The following is a 16,668-nucleotide window of genomic DNA, read 5'->3' on the forward strand; positions in this document are numbered from 1 at the left end:
GTGAGCGTGAGGGCTGCTTCGTCCTGCGTTGAACCTCGGATCACCACATAGGTTGTATTCTCTGGAGATGGCCGCATGCCAATTTGTGGCAGGTAGTGGTCAATAACGTCAAGTGCCGCCTGCAGGGTCTCCTGCTGCTCATCAATTGGTCGTGATGCAGTCCATAACGTGATGTCATCTGCGTAAATTGTGAAGCCCAGTTCGGAAATAGCCTCCAGTCGCTCAGCCAGGCCTATCATAGTCAAATTAAAGAGGAGGGGTGATAGTATGGAACCTTGTGGGACTCCCACTATGTTTGGGTAAACCTTCCCGACGTCTCCGTCTACCCGTATGGAAGAAGTGCGATCTTGAAGGAAGGAACGCACAAAGTTGAGGGGGCGGCCCGTGATTCCGTGCCTCTCAACTGCCTCGATGATTGCCTCATGCGTCACAGTGTCAAAAGCTTTACGGAGGTCCATAAACAAAAGGACTATGTCCGAGGCAGTGCACTCACTCCTATCGTAAGTACGGCCTCGCTAAGCCGATTAGCTTTCTGTTCCAATAATTTCTTTGATTATTGCGTTGTAGTAAGATGCGAAAATCTACTAAAAAGCGGAGTGCACGAAATGTTCTCATTATCTTGGGACTCTATCGTCGCCAAATCGAGAGCCTCGCTATTTTGGATCCTTTTAGGTCGGCAGGTCAACGAACAGCTGGAGCAATGCCCACTGTACGCGCCCGTACGCACACACACGCACGCCTACGACAGGCCAGACGCCAGACGCTGCCTTAATCCGCGTTGTACCGATGCAAGCGCCGCGTGAGTGCACCCCGTCGAAAGCCACAAAAAGGAAGGCTACAGCACCTGCCTTCTGCGCCTGGTTGCAACAGGGCAAAAAGAAAATGGGCTGACGCCTCAATAGTGTAAATGTGGAAAGGTCTAAAGCCACGTTACCTCCACAGGTGAGTTACAAAATGTGCTGCCACCTACTGCCTCGAGTGGGCGAAGACAATGTCGCTGCGTGTCTCCACTATATGCGTTGCCCTCGCTACCAAGTGCGTTGTTCTGAAACGCACAGAGCTCCGTTCGTACTCTGTATATATCAGCGCGTCTCCATCACGACGAAGCGTTCCTATATGGTGAGCTCCGGCACGCAGTGTGTTGTAAGAAGAGCTTAGGCAAACAGTAAACAAGGAATGCTGTGTCGACACTATTTTGAAGAATTGCATGCATGCATGCATGGAATGCAGTATAACGTGTCGACATGCCCACTGCATCGTAGTTCAGCCACTAGTGTTCAAGCTGCAACGCTCGTACATGCGAGCACACGTTCTCTCGCATCTCGTAAAGAGATATATGTGCAGTACGTTGACAGAGTAAATCCAGACAAAAGTCACGCCGTTCATAATGCACCGGATAAAGGCTGAGTGATGACTCGTTCTGAGGGTCATTAGTGGACGCCTAGAAATTAACGACTAGCATTGATGTAAGACGCCATTTGAATTTATGTGACGTATCGAATAGCCCTTTGTGACCCTCTCGCGTAAAATAAAGGATAAATAAGAGCTAGAGAATTCCCAATCCAGTATAGCCTGCCAGTGTATCCGGATCAGTGTATTCTGAAGTTTTGTGGAAATATGCCAAAGATAGCCGCTGTAGATATCAAAGTTGCGAGCATTGCTTCCACCATCGAGGATGCTTTTACTTTCGGGATACTTTCGCTAAATTTCGTGGCACCATAGCGAGCGGTCACATTTTTGGCACAGTTTCTAGTATATTATCTTATCACAGTGCCCAGGAACTCGCTGTCGCCCCTGGACGCTGACGCCGTCCTGCGCGGACAATTTGTGTGACAATGAAAGGAAATCTATGGAGTGAAGCTTCTGCATGTGTGTTACCGTGCCAAGTACTCCGGCAGCGTTTGACAGCTCTTACAGCGAAGCTGTATATGGCTAGGTTCTGTCAGGATTGGGGGCTCAATCCCATCGCTCGAGATCCGTTGCCAAGATTGGAGTCCGGCATGAATTCGAAGGTAGCTGGCCCATGCCGTCGTCCAACTTAAACACGCTGAGGACGTTGATGAAGGGAAGAACTGCTTCTCATCGAGAACGAGGAAAATGGGTTTATTTACGGAATTTAAATCAGTCTAACATGACTGCTTAAGAAAAAATGTGACAGTCCAACCTGACTGCACGAGAGAAGTGTGTCGAGCCTCCGCCCAACAGCCGTTTTTAAACACTCGGTCCTCCGGCGATACAAGGCAGCGAATGTTCGTTTCGTCATCGCAAAACTAGCCACCTCCCGCGACAAGGTGACGCGAGCGTTCGTTTACTCATTGTAAATTCGCCGCCGCCCCGAAGAACAGTTTACGCACACAAAGGCACGCACATTCCAAGGTCTGGAGCCGACGACAGAGGGGCGCCGTTCCGCAGTATCGTTTACGCCCACACACACGCAAACACACAGGTGCGAAGGTCTGGAGCCGACGACAGAGGGGCGCCGTTCCGGGAAGCTCGGAGACATTCTGGGTAGCTCGTTGTCCCGCTGCGGCTTGCTCACGCGTAGCAAAATCAGGTTCGCGCTGGGGACCTCGGGCACAATAGTTCGTCCGTCGAACCCGTTTCGTCACAACGGCGATGGGGCTGGTGGATGGAGGCGGTTTTCAGCACAAAGCCCGCTTCTTCGAACGCAGCCTAGCTGCAGCGACGGAGAGTGGGGGATGCGCGCCTTGTCCCCCAGTCGTAATTGGGTGGCAATTTTTCCTTGCAGCTCGCCATTCTTAACAGTTCTCGGCAAAATTGCTTGCGTCTATCGAGCCGTGTAGATAGAGAAGTTCTCCCCATACGTGGGCCGATCCCGAAGATAGTGCGATACCGGGCCGGCCCGCGGCGGAGGTGAAGCAGGCTTTAATCACTCCTGCAACTTACAAAAATGAGTTTAATATCTTAGGTCCAAATACAACCCGTATCAGATATTAACCTGATGAGAACAGATACTGCACTTTGACCCTTAATCTTTGATCTATCTGTCTGTCTGTCTGGCAAGCTAAACGACTCTTAACACATCCTGTCAAATCGTTGTCTTTCACATTTTCCGTAGTAACTGATTGTTCTATATATAACGCCATTGATGGACTTCCTCGCACTCATTGGTGGAGTGCGTTCCACTCTTCCGATGGCGTACGGTCTTTAGCCCACGTAGAAAGGTGGATGGGTGGGTGGGGTTGTAAGGAAGGAAGAGGAAGGAAGAGGAAGGAAGAAAGGAAGAAAGGAAAGGAAAGGAAAGGAAAGGAAGGAAGGACGGACGGACGGACGGACAGACAGACAGACAGACAGACAGACAGACAGACAGACAGACAGACAGACAGACAGACAGACAGACGGACGGACGGACGGACGGACGGACGGACGGACGGACGGACGGACAGACAGACAGACAGACAGACAGACAGACAGACAGACAGACAGACAGACAGACAGACAGACAGACAGACAGACAGACAGACAGACAGACAGACAGACGGACGGACGGACGGACGGACGGACGGACGGACGGACGGACGGACGGACGGACGGACGGACGGACGGACGGACGGACGGACGGACGGACGGACGGACGGACGGACGGACGGACGGACGGACGGACGGACGGACGGACGGACGGACGGACGGACGGACGGACGGACGGACGGACGGACGGACGGACGGACGGACGGACAGACAGACAGACAGACAGACAGACAGACAGACAGACAGACAGACAGACAGACAGACAGACAGACAGACAGACAGACAGACAGACAGACAGACAGACAGACAGACAGACAGACAGACAGACAGACAGACAGACAGACAGACAGACAGACAGACAGACAGACAGACAGACAGACAGACAGACAGACAGACAGACAGACAGACAGACAGACAGACAGACAGACAGACAGACAGACAGACAGACAGACAGACAGACAGACAGACAGACAGACAGACAGACAGACAGACAGACAGACAGACAGACAGACAGACAGACAGACAGACGGACGGACGGACGGACGGACGGACGGACGGACGGACGGACGGACGGACGGACGGACGGACGGACGGACGGACGGACGGACGGACGGACGGACGGACGGACGGACGGACGGACGGACGGACGGACGGACGGACGGACGGACGGACGGACGGACGGACGGACGGACGGACGGACGGACGGACGGACGGACGGACGGACGGACGGACGGACGGACGGACGGACGGACGGACGGACGGACGGACGGACGGACGGACGGACGGACGGACGGACGGACGGACGGACGGACGGACGGACGGACGGACGGACGGACGGACGGACGGACGGACGGACGGACGGACGGACGGACGGACGGACGGACGGACGGACGGACGGACGGACATGCTTCACATCTTCATCCGGGAGGTGACAAGTGTCGCCTTCCCGTAAAGGAACATGCGCGTGACCTGCGTTTCCTTCGCTCCCTGTCAGTTATTTTCTGTCGCCCTTCCCCACCACTCTTCCCGCCTCGTCGGACTCCTGTCCATCTTTATCTGCACCTACTTATCTCTGCCTCCAGAAAGACGAGGACAGCGCCGTGTGTCGAGTTTAGCGACCACTGCGCTTCAACAGCGCACATCTACGACTCGTGAGTTAAAGTCGTGCACCGAACCACTACTGCCGTCTAGGAGAAATGGAAAAGTGCCAAAAACCGTTGAACGTTGAATGTTGCAGCATTCACGCACATGTCATCGGACGTAGTTATAACCTCCCCGAGGTCCTTCGCTTTCAAGAACTGCAGGGGAAATATAAATAAAAGATCTGACATTGTTAGACTACTAAATGACGGCTGGAAGATTGTTACTCTAAATATAAATGCGAACAATAAGTTTTATACTAATCTGCTGTATATTAATCTTCAACATTTGATGGTTGGTTGTCACCAACCAACGCACTTTAAGAGGACACTAAAGGGAAGTACTAGCTGAATTAGTTTAGAATGATACTTCTTCAACTCTACTATCGTTGATTTCGCGGTAATAGGTTGATTATGAGAAGAAAAAATGACGGTCAAAGAATTCTTTCTTCGAATTTCGTTACGTTTTTGCAACATCGCGGATTGTAAAACATCTTTTCGCATGTCGGCCGTTGTGGTTCAGTAAACGTTCTAGAAGCTTCCTAAGCTCAGCCTTTGACTGCTTTAGAATACGATGCAGCCCATTTTTACCGCTGAAAATTTAACTTGTCCCGAGCAGACCACGTCAAAACTCCATGACGACACAGCGGCTGGTGCGCGAATTTCAAGGTGGCCTCGCCGCCCGTCTTTCGTTCCTGCTTCTTTTCTGGCGTACCAACGGTCTTCTCGCGGTAAGAGGAGCTTTCTTTTTCGTATTGAGGAAGGGAAAGTTAGTGACACCGCTCAAAGCATTTTTCTCTTTAGTGTCCCTTCAAGAACCAAGACAATGCCACGCAGCGGGAAGGCAAACGCGACGAGCTTAATGGCACTTGAGGGTCCCCCGTTTCAAAAAGGATCGACTCGTATCATCCGTTCATCATTCATCCATTCATGAAGTCGACGAAACGTTTCGAATCGGAGGCTGTTTGCGAATGCGCCGGGCATTTCTCGAGACGCCTGCGCGCGGCTGCGGCAGCTCGGGCGGCGCACGCGCCCCGACGCGCCGCGTGTCTTGGTGTCGCTGATCGCTCGCGCGAGCAAGCAAGCGTTCTGCCCGCCGCCGGGCACACTCAAGATAATGGCCAATCACTCGACGCCGAAGCGCACTCACTCGCCTCTGGCGTTTCCCGGCCAACGATGGCCAATTACGGAGATTGCTCCCGCGTCTACAGCTCCCGTCCCGTTCCCACGCGCGCGGTGGTTCGCCGTCCAGCGGACGCGCCCCAGTGCACGGCTGCGGCGTTGCGACAGCTCACATACATTCTTCTACTAATGGCTGCGAAAGCAAGTGCAACGCGTCTTTTTCTTTTTCTCGAACTTGGTTTGCTTCTTTAGTTTCACTACTGTCAATCGTACCTGGGAAAGAGACGGAGAAGAGGAAGCGCGCGCCAGCTACGCATCTCCACGAATTGAGTACGCAACTAACAATGCAATGGCAGCTTGGGAGAACAGCGGCACTGTGAAAGCATTAAACGATTATAATGCAAATGTTAGAACTAAGGGAGGTTACTCCTGTCTATCGAAACATAAATTTCGAGGGAGCTTGTTGCGAACAATGACGGCGGTACACGGCTTTGTGTATACCGCTCGTCACGTTGCAGGATGATTCGCCAAATGATGCGCGCGCGCTCTAGAAGCAGTGGCGTAGTTAACGATACGCCTCAAAGGTATAGAATAGCAGATTTGGATGGCCAACATTATCTTTTATTTCGCGGATTAGCAAGATTAGGTTGCAGGAAAGAAAGCAAGTGACGCTTGATTCTGGTAAAGGAAGGGTAACTGTGATAGTGTAGAAGGAGAAAAAAAGAAAGGGATATTTGGTGCCCCAAATTGGTGTCTCAGTCTTTTCTACCACGATGTCATGATTGAGCGCTTGCATCCTGCAGAATGGTGCATTATCCGGCGCGGAACGCGCGCAATGTCGCGCCGGAACTTCGCAGCAGTTCCCGAACACCGGTTTGTCTCATATCGCCGTACTACCTATTATGGTATCAGAGGTTACGGCGCCTTACGCAAAAACACGCTGGCCGCAGTGGGAGGCAAACGACCGTGAATGCTTCCTCTCAACCACGACTCCATTGTGGTGGACGTCTTCCGCGGTCGATTCGGCGTCGCGGCTGCTACCGAAGCGTAAAGGCGCTCTGTGTATCCGCAGAAGGTCGAGAACAAATTGCTTAGCGTATATGGCACTGGCCTATGGCCCTGCTAGCGAGTAAATGGAATCTGGGTGACTCTATTTTCTTTCTTTCTTTTATCGTATGACGTTAGCCGAACATACGGGCGCGACCGCTGCGAAGAAATGATTTTCTTGCCCGCCGTGGTTCCGGCAGATGGCTGTTATTCAGATCCGCGTATGACCAAAGGCATGCGCTGTTCTCAGTACCAACTGCCCGGAACAACGGGGTAAAGAAAACCGTATTCCTGCAGTGCACCGAGCCGAACATCTCCGAAAGACTATGGAAATGGATGCTATTTGTGGGCTTGCGTGATGACGTCACTGTCCGGCTGCGGTTCGAAACGGTCCTGTTTCCCTTCTTTTGTTATTGTTGTTGCTGGCTTGCTGTGATCGTGGACATAATGCACTTTGTGTTGCTTGCGCCTTGTTATTCGCATTGTGTCCCGAGGCGTCTCTGTTGCCCGTTGTTCCTTTCCATGTTTCCTTTGCGTTTTACCCTGTCTTTTGAAACCGACACGCTGCTAGCGAGGAGTGAATCTGGAAAGCCCTTCTTTTGTATGCTTCCCTGCATTCTCCCTTCCCCTTCTTTCTTTTTCGGACAGCCTCTGCGTAAGAAACCACAATGATCGGGGCTTGTCTTGCGGTCCGTTACAAAGTAAGGTAATTGAGCAAGATAATGATAAAAATACCTGTTTCACCAGCGGCATTCGGTCAAAGCAGGCGAGTTGGGTTTCGAAGCCAGTGCTTTTGTGGTTGTGGCTATTCTCAGGAGCGGCCACATTTACTCGCAGTGGCGAGAGCCAGCAGAAGAGGAACACCTGCTTAAGCGACTGTTTAATAACCACGGTGCTACATAATACTTTGTAATGAGTGGGATTGTAAAGCGATGTATGCAGTGACACTTTTATGTTCTGTACTGTGAACAGAGCTTTAATGCAGTTTTGTGTTTGAACCTGCCATCGATATAAATACATGGAGGACTAAGTTAACCAGGGATTAGGCACTGTAAGATGCACTTGTGCAGCGGCGTGGGCAATAGTTATAGGCCTGGTTTGTACGATCCGTCGTAGCAGCCTTAACTTTATTATTATATTTTTTATTTGCTCTCTTTCTTTCTTGTGGAGGGGGCGGGGGTGTTGCGTAGTAGAGAGGAAAGTGAAGTAGCCGAGGGGTTCGATCGCGCTTCTCCTGTGGCTTCCAGTGGAACTGTTCTTGCCTCTGTTGGAATCGCACCGCTGGCACGAGTTGATGGGGTCTCGGTGCTGACGCCCGTTATTGCCAATGGGTCGCAAGCCCCAAGGGTAGCGTTGGCCTGGCGGCCTGGGGCACTGGAAGCATCCGAAGGTCCCGGCAAAGCATGAGAAGACTGGTAACAGAACAACTTGTTTATTCTAACATAGCAAAAGAGCGGCCGGTCAGGTCGACCGAAGTGGAGAGACGGGAGAGCACGTAACTCAACAGTACAAATCGGAGCCTCTCCTCTGGCGTCCGGGGGCAGCTGCTCTTATACTCCCGGCGTCGCGGTCCAAAAGGGAAGGAGGGAAGGTCACGGGATGAAGGTCACGGGACGGCGCAGCAGGAGCCCACGACGGCGCGAACTGTCGGGCCGAGAGACCTGCTGAACCGAGTGTAGTGACGCATTGCCAACCCTCACCCACACGACGGCGCGAACAGTTGAGCCGAGAGACCTCCAGGCTCCTCATTCGGGGAACTCCGCTCCCCGGCTGCCGCGCTTTGACAAGCGAGGGCACACACACACACACGCACACACGAAGACACGTGGCACTGAAACACGCCTGGACACGCTTGGCGGGTAGGCGTCGCGGCGGCGTCGGACGGGCCAAAATGTCCGCCGCTTTGAACAAAGCCCCGGCGTCCGTTGCATCCGCGCCGGCATTACCGCGCGTTGTAGGCGAAACGTAACAGACCGCCCCGCCGGGGGAAGGAGATCCCGATGGTCAGGGGACTGCATCCGCTGTCCGGAGGGATGTCGCTCGATGATGCTCATAACCGAAGTTGGGCGTCCTTGGGCGTTTCTTGAGCGCAGCGCACAGAGAAGGCCTCGTTCTCACGTTCAGGTGCACACAGGACACTGCAAAGTGACTTCGGGAGAGTTGACATTTTTGTTCTCGTTTCCGGCAAGCGTTAGAACCACGCCAAAAGTCAACCGCTCAGTTAGCAAGCACGGCACAACCCTCACTAAGCCCTGCCAGGCTCTTTCCCCTTTTATACTGCTGCCTAGTTCCTTACAGTAGTTTAGCAGCACTCAGAACGCGTCCACAAATCGGAAAAATTGCACTAAAAAGCACATCATCACTTTGAAACACTACACAAAAGCAATAAGTTAAAAAAAATCCTGCCTCAGGAAGAAAAACATCAGTAACAAGCAATTTTGAGGCTGATTCCCACGTTAGGGGCTTCGACTTAAGCCATCGGCGTTACCGTTGAGACTCCCCTTTTTGTAACGCACCTCAAAGGAATATTGTTGCAAAGCGAGGCTCCAGCGCAGGAGGCGGCCATTTTTGGGAGAGATGGTCTGCAGCCATTGGAGAGGGCAGTGATCCGTTTCAATGATAAACCTCGAGCCGGCTAGGTAACATGACAATTTCTGAACGGCCCACACGATACACGCACACTCTTTCTCGGTGGCGCTATACGCCTGCTCACGACTGGTCAGCTTACGACTAGCATACAGGACGGGGTGTTCTACTTCTCCATTTTCCCGTTGGCACAGTACAACGCCCATGCCTCGCTCACTAGCATCACACTGAACAACGAACCCTTTTGTGTAGTCGGGCGATCGTAGCACAGGCTGGCTTGTTAGGGCGCTCTTTAGGGCGCTAAAAGCTCTTTCCTTCGTCTCATCCCAGACGACTGTTTGCGGCTCTGTCTTTCTTAGAGCATCCGTCAAGGGAGCCGCGATATCAGAGTACCTGGGGATGTACCTCTGATAGTAGCCGGCGACACCTAAGAACGACCGAATATCGGTCTTCGTGCGCGGTTGCGGGAAGTCTCGCACAGCGGCCACCTTTATTTCAGAGGGGCGGCGTCGACCCCGACCAATCACGTGTCCGAGGTAGACAACCTCGGCCTGTGCTAACTGGCACTTGGGAGCCTTGACTGTCAAGCCCGCATCGCGCAGGCGGGTTAGCACTGCCCGCAAGTGCACCATATGTTCAGGCGAGGATGCGGAGAATATCGCTACGTCGTCTAGATACGGTAAAGCGAATTCTTGCTGTCCCCGCAACACTTTATCCATGAGGCTTGAAAAGCAGTATGGCGCGTTCTTCAAACCAAAACTCAAAACTTTAGGACGGAATGTCCCCATTGGTGAAATGAACGCCGCATACCTACTAGCCTCTTCTGTAAGTGGAACCTGCCAATAACCCCTGACAAGATCTAGGGTGGAAATAAACTGAGCGCTACTCACTCTCTCAAGGCGCTCCTCGATGTTAGGGATCGGATAAATTTGATCCTTAGTGATGGAATTAAGCCTGCGGTAGTCGACGCAAGGACGAGGTTCCTTGCCCGGTACCTCAACTAAAATCAAAGGGGAGGTATAATCACTCTCACCCGCTTCAATAACACCGAGCTGTAGCATTTTCTTTACCTCAGCCTCCATAATATCGCTCTGGCGGGGTGACACCCGGTACGCCTTGGATCGTACTGGCTCTGGGGAGGTAAGTTCTATGTCATGAGTAAGGACAGAAGTCCTACCAGGCCTCTCAGAGAACAGACCTTGAAACTCTTGTAAGAGCTGGTGTAGTTCGGTTTTCTGCTCAGGCGACAGCGATGCTTTACTTATTAAGTCACTAATGACTTGATCGGTGTCTTTCCTGTTCGTCACTGAGCCTAGTCCCGGAAGCTCGACCGGAAGCTCTTCTAACTTTCCCGCATCGGGAATTTCCTCTCCAGTATCTGGTGCCTTTAACGCTACAGGCTCAATTTTATCCCGTTCGGGCGTGCTCTGAATACCAGCTTGCTGCGCCTCTGACCCTTTTTCATCGTTCAACAACGTCGGTCCCGCATCTACCGCCTTTGCAGCGAGCTCCCGAACCTTCGATCTGGTTAAGGCCTGAACGCTAGCCTCACCAAACAAAAGCCCCTTCTCGCGCAGGAGGTAATCGGACCTGTTCGAAAATAGGTACGGGTACTGGGGGGGCAGCATAGATGACACTGCGGCCTCCGTCTCAAGTGCTCCGAAAGGTCCTTCAATAAGCACTTTTGCTACCGGCAGACACACGCTATGAGCTTCCACTGCTTGCTTGATCCATGCGCACTCGCCCGTGAACATATCGGGTTCTACGTAAGAGGGGTGAACTACATCCATTGTAGCTGCGGAATCGCGAAGCACTCGGCACTCTTTCCCGTTCACGAGGAGGTCTCGCATGTAAGGCTCGAGAAGCTTGATGTTCTCGTCAGTGCTGCCTAATGAAAAAAACACGACTTTTGGTTTTGTTTCTGGGCACTGCGCCGAAAAGTGACCCGGCTTCTGGCACGTATAACACAGGCGCGCTTGCCTCGCCTCGAACCGCTTTCTGCGTTCGGCTTCGGCTGCCGCCGTCTCCTTACGTTCGGTCGGACACTGCGCCGAAAAGTGACCCGGCTTCTGGCACGTATAACAAACGCGCGCTTGCCTCATCTCGAACCGCTTTCTGCGTTCGGCTTCGGTTGCCGCCGTCTCCTTACGTTCGGTCGGACTGCTTTCACTCGCATCCGCACTACGTGTGTCCCCCTTTGCTCTCATGGGCGTGAACTTTGGCCTCTCAAACTTGGAGCCAAATTCACCCTTTTGACCGTCCTTAGCTCCACGAGCCCGACGCGTCACAAACTCCTCGGCTAACTCAGCGGCTCTAGCCACCGTACTAACGTCTGGCCTATCCAAGACCCAGTACCGCACGTTCTCAGGTAACCGACTATAAAACTGTTCTAGCCCGAAACACTGCAGAACTTTCTCGTGGTCACCAAACGCTTTCTCTTCTTTGAGCCACTCCTGCATGTTTGACATAAGCCTGTACGCAAACTCTGTATATGACTCACTTCTGCCTTTCTCATTTTCCCGAAACTTCCGACGGAACGCCTCCGCTGACAGCCGGTACTTTTTTAGCAGACTCGATTTCACTTTGTCGAAATCCTCTGCCTCCTCTCTCTCCAAGCGAGCGACTACGTCGGCCGCCTCGCCGGGTAGCAAAGTGAGCAAGCGCTGTGGCCACGTTTCCCGAGAGAACCCCTGCTTCTCGCACGTTCGCTCAAAGTTAACCAGGAACAAACCAATGTCCTCTCCAAGCTTAAACGGCCGCATCAGGTCAGTCATTTTGAACAATACTCGTTCTCCTGCACCGTGTGCCTGACTTCCATTACGAGCGCGTTCCAACTCTAACTCGAGACGCTTCATTTCCAAAGCGTGTTGACGGTCGCGCTCTCTTTCTTTCTCTTGTTGCTCTTTACGTTCGCGCTCATCTTTCTCTTTCTGTTCTTTAAGTTCGCGCTCCTGTTTCTCTTTTTGCTCCTCCCTCTCCTCAATGGTCTCAAGGCATTCCGACAGCTCGTCATCCTCAGCTTCTAACTCAAGAATAGCCCTTAGCAGTTCTGGTTTTCTGAGTTTGTCTGAGACATCCAGACCCAACTCTCTCGCAAGCTCCAGCAATTTCGGTTTGCGCAACGACTTCAAATCCATGGCTGCTCTGAATGCTGCTTTCTCTACTGTCTACTATTGTCTTGCCGCAAACTAACCCGGTAGCAACGACAACCACAATTACCAGCTCTGTTTCTAACACTAACAAAAGCCTGGCAAAACTCAGAAGAAGAAAGTCCCGCACTCACCAAACCTCGCAGCCAAGACTTCAGCGCAGTCGTTCCGCTGCAGGCAACCAGTCATCACACAGGGCTCGTTGCGCTGCTCCCGGATGGACGTTGTGCTGCTCAGCATACAGTCAACCGCATCTCTTCGCTGCTGGCCTCCGTTGTCGCGATCTCACCGCTGGCAACCAGATGTTGGAATCGCACCGCTGGCACGAGTTGATGGGGTCTCGGTGCTGACGCCCGTTATTGCCAATGGGTCGCAAGCCCCAAGGGTAGCGTTGGCCTGGCGGCCTGGGGCACTGGAAGCATCCGAAGGTCCCGGCAAAGCATGAGAAGACTGGTAACAGAACAACTTGTTTATTCTAACATAGCAAAAGAGCGGCCGGTCAGGTCGACCGAAGTGGAGAGACGGGAGAGCACGTAACTCAACAGTACAAATCGGAGCCTCTCCTCTGGCGTCCGGGGGCAGCTGCTCTTATACTCCCGGCGTCGCGGTCCAAAAGGGAAGGAGGGAAGGTCACGGGATGAAGGTCACGGGACGGCGCAGCAGGAGCCCACGACGGCGCGAACTGTCGGGCCGACAGACCTGCTGAACCGAGTGTAGTGACGCATTGCCAACCCTCACCCACACGACGGCGCGAACAGTTGAGCCGAGAGACCTCCAGGCTCCTCATTCGGGGAACTCCGCTCCCCGGCTGCCGCGCTTTGACAAGCGAGGGCACACACACACACACGCACACACGAAGACACGTGGCACTGAAACACGCCTGGACACGCTTGGCGGGTAGGCGTCGCGGCGGCGTCGGACGGGCCAAAATGTCCGCCGCTTTGAACAAAGCCCCGGCGTCCGTTGCATCCGCGCCGGCATTACCGCGCGTTGTAGGCGAAACGTAACACCTCGCAGGGTTTTGGCCAAGGATTGAGTAGCTGTTTTTTTTTCTCCTTTTATCGATTGTCAACAGTTTTGCTAGTCTCATTATTAATTAGTTAATCAGACCACGCAGATGTCCTTTTCTTCACCAGGGCCAGGGGCCTTCCCCTGGTCCGCTTCTATTCCTCCGCAGGAGTTACCTGTGGATCTGTTTCTACGCAACGGCATCACATCAGTTCCTGTGGCTCTTGTCCCAACCAATAACGGAGTCATACGGATGAAGAATCCAAAAGCGATTCAGGCGGAATTGCGATCGGCGCCGGCCCATTTCCAGAACATCACCGAGGTCCGCTAGTTTGGCAGAGGTGGAGTCCTCTGCTTTTCGGCAGACCAGTCCTGTGTACAAGACCTGTTAAAGTGTTCGCTGTTTGCCGCCAATCCGGTGAGCGCGTTTGTTCCTCCCCACTTGGCATGTGTGAAAGGGCTTGTCCGCGGCGTCGACGTGAATATGACACCGGCAGAGGTATTAGAGATGCTTTCACCCGCGGGTGTAATTTCAGTTTATCGTTGTGGACGTGTGGTCGAGAAAAACAGGATCCCTAATGAGTCGATCATAGCCACATTTGCAGGGACAATTAGACCCTCAGAGATAAAGGCATGGCCTCTAATCTACAGAGTGGAACATCTGTCCCCTCGTCCCCTCCAATGTGTGAAATGCTGGCGCTACGGACACACGTTAAAAGGATGTAGATCTGCTTCCAGGTGCCGAATTTGTGGTGAAGAGCACAATGCTAGCGAGTGCAAAAGCAAGGAAGAAAGGTGCTGCCTCTGCAATGACGCGCACTCTGCTGATTATTCTAATTGCTCAGCAAAGGCACGGGAAATTGAAATTCTGGAAATAGTAGAACGAAGACGTTGTTCACGTAGAGAAGCCGTAGCGGAAATTCATTCTAGGACACAGGGATACGCCGGCGTCACAGCCCGCCAGGTGACAGCAACGGATGCGTCTCTTTCACTTTCTATTGCTAATGCCATCGAAAGGGCAATGGAAAAATCTATGGAGCGCCTAGCTGACCTTTGTGAGTCCCTGACACAAATTCTAACTAGCCAGATGGCGCAGATACTCGGAACAACAACAGCAACTTCTCGAACTACTCAGTGTCCATGTACTTCAAATGAGGAAGTAACCGTCAATTGCACGTCGCAAGATGCCCAAATTGTAATCCCACCTGTCGATGTTGACCAGACCTAAAGCACAGGCTCCAACGACAACACAGAGGACGCAGAGGAAATGGACATGGATCCTCGCTCGTTAAAACGATGTAGGTCCCCTTTGTCTAAAAAATCTACGACTCTAACTCAGGCAAAGACAAAAAAGTATCAGAAAGACAGCGTTACAAAGGAAGATTTCTTAAAGGAAAACATTTTAGGTAAGGCAATTACTGAGTCCATACTAACGCAACCATAGGTCTCCTCAAAATTCTTCATTGGAATTGCCGATCAATTTACTCTGCAGCAACAGATTTATTGTATCTATCATCGAAATTCTCCCCGGATATTATTGCTTTGCAAGAAACATGGCTTTCAGTACATCAATGTTTCCAATTGACTAACTATCGATCTTTCCGACTGGACCGTCCATCGAAGGGCGGAGGTTTAGCTTTCTTTATCAATAACAGAATTAACCTTAAGGCAAAGATTTCATATAAACATATGTCTCCCGAAAGGGAAATTTTCGCGTTAGATATAACTATAACAGGGTGTCTACCTTTCTCCTTAGTAAACTTATATTTTCCGGCGGGTGTACAGAACACTCGATGTTTGAATTCAGCAGTGACTTCATGGTGTAAGGACAAAATTCTGGTTGGAGATTTCAACTCCCATCACACGTGCTGGGGCTTTCGAACTGACCAATGTGGCAAACGCTTGTGGGATTGGACAATAGATAATAATCTGTATTGTCTGAACTCTAGAATTCCTACATATATTGGTAAACAGTCCCGCTCTGCATTGGATTTAAGTTTCGTAAGTTCGTCCTTCACTAACTCATCCTGGACAGCCTTGGACTGTGCAACCAACAGTGACCACTTTCCAATAATGGTTGAAATTGCTTGCCAGATTATGCCATCGTGCTCCCAGGTGCGCGTATTTGTAGATTATAATAAATTTAAATCCGATCTTAAGGTGCATTTGACTTCTCATTCTAAAGAGCAGGAAGACACCAAGGCTATGAAACTTTGTGCGGTAATTAAAAGAACATACAAAAAGGCTGAATTCAGTGTTACATCTGCAAAGCAAACATCTTATAACCCTTGTTGGAATACAGATTGCACGCGAGACCACCGACGCCGACAGGCAGCTTGGAAGCAGCTCCTCTACAACCAGTGCCCCAAAAATTGGTCTGATTACAAGTTTCATGCTGCTGTCTTTAAACGTACAGTTACTAAAGCTAAAGAGGATTATGATAAGAAACACTGTGATTTCCTTTCTAAATCTAAAAACAAAAAATCGTTGTTTAGATATACTCGTATGAGATATCGGAAAATTCTGCCATCGCCAACTAATATTGATTATGTCAATCTGTCTCCCGATGAAATGAGAAATTCTCTTGAACTCCTTGCTAAAGGCTTGGAGAGTAGATTCACGTCATCGATGTCGTATAATTTGCAAAAAGTAGCCCCATCCTTAGTGTATACTGAAGTTACATTGCCTGAATTAGCCCAAGTGATTCGAAACTTACCTTTGTCAGCCCCTGGTCCTGATGGAATTACCGTTCACATGATAAAAATTTTATTTGATCTATCTCCTGGAGACCTTCTAAACGTTATAAACTATTCCTTACACAAAGCCTGGATACCTTAGGATTGGAAAGTAGCTAAAATAATCCCGATACCTAAAAAACAAGGACTAGGTTATAACATAGAAAACGTCAGACCTATTTCTCTTACTTCTAATATGGTCAAACTCATAGAGAGGGTATTACACTGCCGAATTACTATCTGGATGACGGATAACTTAATATTAAGTCCAAATCAAATAGGCTTTAGAGCTAATTGCTCAATATGGTGTGCCCATGCTGATTTAGAGAGCCGCATCCAACTTGCCCGGAAGAGGAGAGAATATTCTGCTTTGATGAAATTAGATATAGCTAA

General features: G+C 51.2%; 1 non-coding gene across 1 annotated transcript; it reads right to left on the bottom strand.

Moving 5' to 3' along the window:
- Positions 1–2,820: 2,820 nt before the first annotated feature.
- On the bottom strand, positions 2,821–3,005 carry LOC126536076 (U2 spliceosomal RNA). Its single transcript, XR_007600604.1, has one exon. It is a non-coding gene; the product is annotated as a U2 spliceosomal RNA (small nuclear RNA).
- Between the last annotated feature and the right edge of the window lie 13,663 nt (positions 3,006–16,668).

The sequence above is a fragment of the Dermacentor andersoni genome, chromosome 4 (assembly GCF_023375885.2).
Source record: "Dermacentor andersoni chromosome 4, qqDerAnde1_hic_scaffold, whole genome shotgun sequence".
NCBI lineage: Eukaryota > Metazoa > Arthropoda > Arachnida > Ixodida > Ixodidae > Dermacentor > Dermacentor andersoni.